The following is a 5,322-nucleotide window of genomic DNA, read 5'->3' as shown; positions in this document are numbered from 1 at the left end:
CCGAACCTCGGCGCGGCTCCTCGCCTGCCTGCGGAGCCTCGCTCCACCCCTCATCCGCTAATAAAGCCTCCGCCGCGCCGGTCCCTCCTTTGCCACTGACTCACGAGCTGACCCAGCCCAATCCCCGAACTGCCCCGCACTTCCATTTTCTGACCTACAAAGCCCGGCTCATCCCCGCCACTCTCCTGCTCCTTTACATAAGAGCACCCGGCTTCAAACCCAACCCTGCGGCACTGGGACACTCTCAAGGGATGCCCGAGGGGCCACAGTGGGTGCTCGATGGCGGGGTATGGGCTCGGTCATCCGTGCCCAGGGAAGTGGACCCCAGCTGTGGTTTCATGGGTGCTGCACAGCCCTCGAGGGCACTCGCTGACACCCACAGACAGCATCTCCCCAGGGGCTTTGCTCGCATTTCAGGGAGTGGGAAGGGAGGGTGAGCAGCAGGTGCTGTTCTTGGCATGGTGTCCTGCCTGCTTTAGTGCCAGGGAATGCCTTCACCCCGCTGCCATGGTGCATTGGCACCCCTCCAGTACCCCGAAACCCAGCCAGTCGGGTTTGAAAAGCAGGCCAGGGATGGCTGGGGAGGTGGAGGCTTTATGGGCACTTGTCAGACTGTGATGGGATGTGCTGGACTCATCTCCACTGCTGGTCAGGGAGCAACTCTGGCCACATCCTGCCCCTTCTCTTCTCACCTGGGAAAAGCATAAAAACATCTTCTTTTTTTTTTTTTCCCCCCCAGTTGCTTTCACAGGCAATGGCAAGTGCTGGTCTGTGAGAAGCAGGACTGTGCCCCAAAAGGTCGTGAGGTGGAGGATGAGCATCCTTGGGTCACAGTGGGGATCAGGTGACAGCAGCTGCCAGCATCCCTGCAGGAAGGCTACAGGGCAGAGAGGTCCCCAGGGTAATCAGAAGATGCAGGGATCCCCAGGGAGTGAGACCTCGGAGCTCTGTGTCCCAGGACTGGATGCAGTGCCAGGCCAGGATGGGTTGGGAGAGGAGCTGGCTCAGCCGTGGCCCAGCGCTGCCTGACGTAAGGGGTTATACAATCCAGTGCAGGCAGGGTGCTGGGAGCAGCACTGGCGTGTCTGTGACCAGAGCCCTGCTCCAGCTCCAGGGTAGCACCTACAGGAATGGGGACAGCCCTGCCCTGTGCTGGGCATCCCTCACGAAAACCCGGGGTGCAGTGAGGGCTCCCTGACCCTCCCCAGGAGGCATTTTGGAGGTGCCAAGATAGGCTTCCTGGTGCCAGCAGAGCAGCATGGCTCCTCCCTGCTGGCATCAGGTGAGAGATCAGCCCCCGGTATTCGAGGCAGGCGGCTGAAGGTGTTACTCACTTGGCCTGGGGCTGCTTGGCTCCACCGGGCAGAGATGCCACGTGCTCAAACTGCCTTTCCCAAGGGAGGATCAGCCAGTGCCTCCTGGGTGGCTTTCCATGCCAGGGGGGATGAGCAGGTCCCCAGCCCTCCCCAGGCATCCCTCAGACACCAGGGCCTGAAGGAGGTGACATGGAATGGGTGTCTTCTTCTGTGAAGGGGACCGCAAGCTCGCTTTCTCACCACCCCAGGGACAGGTGATGCCAAGGACTGTGCCTGCCCTGACAGCAGGATAAAGCTGTGAAGGGACTGAAGGCTGAAAGAATTACCTTTTTACACTGTTTCTTCCCAAAATTATTATGTATGTAAAGAAGGGGTGGGATCTGGCAGCTCTGACTCTCTCTCCTCAGATGTCCTCCCCACCCTGGATCCCCACCAGACCTGCCACCAGCAGAGCCTTCCCAAGGGACTGAGGGCAATCTGCCCTGCACTTCCATGGGACAGGGAATGGGCACTGGAACCCACTCATGATATCACTGTGGACTTGTCTTCAGGAAAGGTAATTTTGTTGACCACAGGGCTTCTTAGGAAAGGGAAACCTACTGCTAGGGGAAAGCAGAGATTATGGGGATATTTTTGCTGTCTGACAGCAGGTTTTCTCCCACTCTAGAGCAGATGGAGTGCGTTCCTAGGTGACAAGTTGTCCCGTCAGATTTGGAAAAGCCATCAATCCATGTGCAGGCTCAACATGAGATTTCCCATGAATTTCAAGGAGGCTGGTTTCACCCCTTTTTCCAACAAAACATGAGTCTTAGTCACTTCCCGTCCAGCAAATTTCCCGGTTTTCTGAGGGCATCACCTTTGCCACGTGCCAGAAGGAAACAACCTTGGAAGCAGGCTCAGGCTGGGCAGAAGGGCTATTCCCAGAACTGCCTCTGGCCTCTCTTGGCAAATTCTGCTATCAGCTCCCTGCCTGGCTCCAGCTGGCTGTGGTCCAGCCAGGGATGTGGCCACAAGATGCCTTCTGTGTTTTCTGGCAGACCCAGCTGCCCTTGGGCTCCCTGGGCTGGCAGGTGCCAGGGTGGTGCTGGTGGCACCTCGTGAGTGCTCTGTGTGTTTCGCAGGAACCCTCTGGGCTGTGCCAAGGGCCCTATGACTCTCATGGTGCCACTGTAGGTGCTGCAGGAGGCCAGTCTTATCTCACCTTGTGCCCAGCTTGGCTCATTGTTGATTGTTCTCTTCCCAGTTAGGAAGAAAGGTAAAAACAAACCCTACTTTTTCTGCAGAACTTCTCTGAGTCTCCATTTGTGATGTGTCACTTCTGGGTGTGACACTTCTGGGGCAGCAAGGACCCTCTGGAGGCATGTGGCCATCCGATGGACCAGAAGAGCCCTTGCAGGATGAAGCAATGGCTTTAGGGCTGAGCTCTTGTTCATTTTGCACCCAGCCTCATCCCTGGAGTCCCTCTCTCCCTGTGGCCTCCAGCCCAGCAGCTCCCAGAACCAGAGGATGGAAAACCCTGGAAACCTGGTGAGGATGCAGAGGATGGCTCGGAGGCGCTCTGGTCCCCTGGGCTGGCAGGGCAGCCAGCTCCACCTGCCACGGCAGCTTCTACACCCACAGTTTAGCCCTAACCTGGTTTCTATTCTAAGCCCTATTTTTTTTTCATGGGCCTCCTCCCTCTTTTGCTGTGCCCCACTTTGCCCTCCTGCCAGTGAGGTCCAGCTGCCACTGACCCCGATCCCAGCAGGACCTTGCTGAAGTCGGTAATAAAATGCACTGGTGAGGCGAGGTTGCTTGGGTCAGGGTGGCTCCTGCTTCCCCATGCTGGGATTAAGGAGCAGCACATTGGATTTACCTGCAATGGCTTATGGTGGGAGGGGAAAAGCGGGAGGAATGGGGCCAGGGAGACTTTTCTTTCATGGGAAAACCACTTGGAGGATTAACAGCTTTTCCGGTGTTTGTGTTTTCTTAGTGGGCTGCAAAAAAAGCCGTTTTTAAGGTGCTGGGGATGGAAGGCAGCTTCTTCACCCAGTGCTGCTGGCAGGGCTGGGTTTGAAGCCATGTGCCAGCCAGAGCTGACCCACAACCTCCTCAGGGCTCGTCCAGATATTCCCTCGGTCGACTGGGAACCAGAGCACCATTTCTCCAAAGGTGTCATTAGAAGAATCATGTTTTTCCGAGCTAACTGGTTGTATGGGTCTGGCTGTGCTGATGAAATAGCTGCCAGGCAGCATGTGAGTTATCCCTCTGGATGGCAGGGAGCATTGGGCACTCACCTGGAAGAAGAAACAAAAACTGCCCTCGGTGAGTGCCCAGTTCAGCAGGGCTCTGGTGGTCTGCCTGTGCCCACTGGGAAGGATGTAATGGACAAAGTGGACACACTGGGTGCTGGTTGGATGTGTCCCTAAGCCTGGCAGGAAGATGGAGCTGAGACAGACCCTCTCCCCATCCCCTCAGCTCAACTATCATCTCTCCACAGCAGCTGAGAGTGGGAAAATAGGTAACAGCCACCCGAGACCAGTGAGGTGGGGATGCATTCTTGGAGTCCAGCTGGATTTGGGCAGCCCTTTGGCTCCCAACCAACTTTCCAGCCCGAATGAGTGACACAGCACACTGGATTCCCAGGCTGGCTGGGCGGCTCGCTCCCTTCCAGCACTGCCTCCCGGGCACAGCCAGTTACATCATGGCCCTGGCTGCCCTCGCCTACCCTGCGGCCGGAGCAGCGTGGGGTCGGGCACCTGCCCGCGGACTGTGGCACCTAATTGCTGTTTGCATCCAGGGTGGCACCAACCTGCCATGCCAGGGAAAAGCGTGGACACATGCCCAGAGGAGGGCAGTGCCCATCTCAGGTGCAGGGGCTGCACAGTGCAATCTCTCCTCTTGCCAATTAAAGCTGTACTGGGGCTTCTTAATGAGCAGGGAGCTTTCTGTCTCGCAGGAATTCCTGGTTTCCATGAATTCAAGGTATCCTGATACCACAAAGAACAGGAACAGAGAAAAGACAGGTACTGGTTGGTGCCCACCTTAGCTCTGGTTTCTTAAAATGGGCAAACACAACAGCCCCAGCAGAGCCTGTTCAAAAACTCCTGGGGAAGAAAGGAAGAGGCACTCGGCCTTGAGCCCTGCACTCCCTGCCAGGCCCTTTCCCTTCTGGCATGTGAAGCCAGCAGTGGAAGCTGGCAGGGAGAGCTGCCCCCCAAAAGCAGCTCTGGGTAGTGACACTCAACCACCCCAGCAAACCGTCCTTGCTCAGTCACAGATTGGCCCAAGGTGGCAAGTGCTGGCTAATGCCATCCTGGGGTCCATATCCTCCTTCTGCACACTGAGGAGGTTGGAAATGTCCCTCTTTCCTCGAGAGGGCAGAGGATGGAGCCTGGAGTTACACTGCCTGCACCGAGTGGTAAAAATTTTGTGTGGGCGTCTGACAGGAAGCTGCCGGCCTGGGTGCCTGCCTGCAGGGACATGTGTGTGGCCAGCCCCAGTGGCTCTGGCTGGGGACCAGGAGGGCACCTGGGAGCTGGGAGGGCTGGGGTTGGGTAATGCCATGTTTACAAGGAGAAACATACTTAATTTTTGAGGACTGGAAGCGTAGAGTTGTGTCCAGGAGCATCGTTCCAGCCGCTGGCTGCTGACTGGCACTGGAGCCATGGCTGGTTCCCTCCTCAGGGCTGATCCTTGCCAGGACAGGACCCCACAGAACCTCAGGGTTACAAAAGAGCTGCTGGGCTGGCAGAAGAGAAGACTCGGCCATCCCTTGGTGGCACTGTTGGGGGCAGGCTCAGCATTTTGGCAGCGGAGAAGGACGGAGCCCACAGCATCTCCACCGCGCACCTGCGTTGGGTAACACCTGGCCAGGCTGTGACGCCAGGGACACAGGGGTGGGGGCAAGCAGTTTCGGTCGGGGCAAGAGCAGAGGCATCCAAACCAGTGATTACCTTGGCCCTGAGCTGCTAAGTGGAGGAAGTCTGTGATTAGTTGACACCTCCAGCCAGGCTTTGGAAATTAA

This window comes from Corvus moneduloides, chromosome 19 (genome assembly GCF_009650955.1).
Source record: "Corvus moneduloides isolate bCorMon1 chromosome 19, bCorMon1.pri, whole genome shotgun sequence".
Lineage (NCBI taxonomy): Eukaryota > Metazoa > Chordata > Aves > Passeriformes > Corvidae > Corvus > Corvus moneduloides.
This window is presented reverse-complemented; position numbering follows the sequence as displayed.